The sequence below is a fragment of the Pteropus vampyrus genome, unplaced genomic scaffold (genome assembly GCF_000151845.1).
Source record: "Pteropus vampyrus isolate Shadow unplaced genomic scaffold, Pvam_2.0 Scaffold292, whole genome shotgun sequence".
Lineage (NCBI taxonomy): Eukaryota > Metazoa > Chordata > Mammalia > Chiroptera > Pteropodidae > Pteropus > Pteropus vampyrus.
In genome coordinates, this window is record NW_011889073.1 from 496453 (window position 1) to 498713 (window position 2261).

A 2261-nucleotide genomic window follows, 5' to 3' on the forward strand; every position below is an offset into this window, starting at 1 on the left:
CCAAAACTCCCTGGGGACAGGGTGCTCCCATCAGCACATCAATAGGTCAGCTCAGCAGGGTCTGGAGGCAGAACAGTAAGGCTGAAGCTGGAAGCCGCTCAATGCTGAACCCCTTTTCTGAGCCTCTGAGATTCTGGGAAAGAGGCCTCGGACAATTTGCTCAATTGAATTCAATTTCATCTACAGAGCAAGGTTAACAAAAGAACCAGTGTAAGTTACCGGCTTTGTCACAAAGAGTACAGAGGGCCGAGGGTGTTAGCCAAAGGGGCCAGGGCACAGACACCAGGATCACAGACAACAGAGCCGACGGCTGCTGCCACGTAAATCTTTGGGACCAAGGATTCTGAAATGATGTCATAACGCTCTGATAATATTTGAGTCTCTACAGATTTAAAAATAATAGGATCGACTTTACTGAATTACCAACAAAACGGTCTAATCCGTAACTCTGTTTTATAGCAATTTTGTAAATGTACCATTAAAAAAAGAAGTGCGAATTCTTAGTGTTTCCAGTTCTGAATAAAAATAGTCAATAGATTTTGGTTAAAAAAAAAAAAAGTTGTCGGTCTAGCATACTTAACTGAAACCCAAAATAAATTGCCAAAAATATAAATGAGGTATGCAGTTTGTTCTCAAGACTTGAGGTTCGAACACTGCCAGCCCCATGCACTTGCCCTGTCATTCCTGGCAAGGCACATTCCGGGGGCAATGACATCCCGAGAGGGCTGGAGGGCTCTGAATGCTCTGCAGAAAAACCTCATTTTGTCATTCTGGATCGTCGATGCACAGTGTTATTGACTAGAATCAACTATTACAGAGGAAGGAAGACTAACAACAAGGATTACGTGCATTCCAAGACCACATTCTCCGCTGTGGGATCAGACAACATGACAAGGTATTTGAAGCATTTTATACTGTAGAGACAATGTACTTCTAAAAGAATACTCAAGTAAGAGTAATTTTTTTTCTCCTGGCTTACAATGCATCTAAGGCTGCTAAAGTTCTAGAAGAAAATACTCTTATCGGATAACGAAGTCGTCGTGGGTTTTCTGCTTTCGAGAAAAGTGAAAAGATAGTCCACACTTGAGTAATGCAATTCCAGTGTGCAGACAAAGCCGCTGATTTATGTACATTTATCATCTAGGTGGTAGCAGTCAAATAAAACGAGCTCGCTACTCATGAAGAAGATTTCACTTGAATTTTAAGTTTCAGAAACTCGGATTTCATATATGTACTAGTTTTTCATTGTTTTCGTATGCACTATTACTTTTCTAATTGCATTTTTAGGCCCTTGCAGCCTAAGCAATTTAGGTGAGATCAATAATCATTAAAAAATAGTGGTAAAGTTTCCATTTCTAGCAAAATTGAGTTATCTTTGGACCAACACTCCTACCAAGAACACTTAGAAAACCCAACAGAATGTAACAACCATGAGTTAAAGGGTATCAGAGGTCTCCCAAAGGAGTGGGTGTCTATTTTTTTTTAGGGGAGGCAACCCTTGGTTGACCTCACAGATTGCAAAGACTTTGTCAATTTACAATCCCTTATTTTTTATTTTTTACACCTACAGCACCTGGCCTTCCTAAGTGATCTCCCATACAAGTACTAACCAGGCCTGACCCTGCTTAGCTTCTGAGATCAGATGGGATCGGGCTTGTTCAGGGTGGCATGGCTGTAGACAGGACTGGGTATCTTAAGAGATAAGTAAGAGATACGAAAGAGGTGGGAGACAAGGAGAAGTAAGCCCAGCATCTGGGGCTACTTCTCCCCATGAGGGACTCTAGTAAATTCAGAAAGCAAAAGCAGTAGCCGACAGGTTAAGAAGCTGAGCTGAGCTTTTGATCACTCCAAAGACTGGGAAAACGAAGCTTGTACTTCTGAGTCTACCAGGAGGAAGAGCCCCTGTCAACACCTAGGTTTTTGGTTGGGACCCCTAAGTGCTAAATCCTTAGAATAAGATAAACCATAAATTGATGAGTTCCAAAAAGACTGAAACCCCAATATGAATTACCTGAATCTCTGACAAAAATTGGGTTATCTACCCCTAGCCCAGCTGTCTGCCCAAAAGCAAAAGTAAATCTTCTCTGGAGAAAGATAACATCATGCAGAGCCTCAAATTAGCACCAAAAATTGTATACATAATGTCTGGCACTCATTCAAAAATAATCAGGGCATCTGACTTTAACCACATGATCAAAGTAAATCACTAAAAAATGGGGTGGTCTGAGATTATGCTCCTTAGTGATGCCCTAAGAAGGACT

At 41.3% G+C, this 2261-nt stretch overlaps 1 pseudogene; it reads right to left on the bottom strand.

Moving 5' to 3' along the window:
* Window positions 1-1561: 1561 nt before the first annotated feature.
* LOC111729958 lies at window positions 1562-1680 on the bottom strand (annotated as a pseudogene).
* Window positions 1681-2261: the final 581 nt, after the last annotated feature.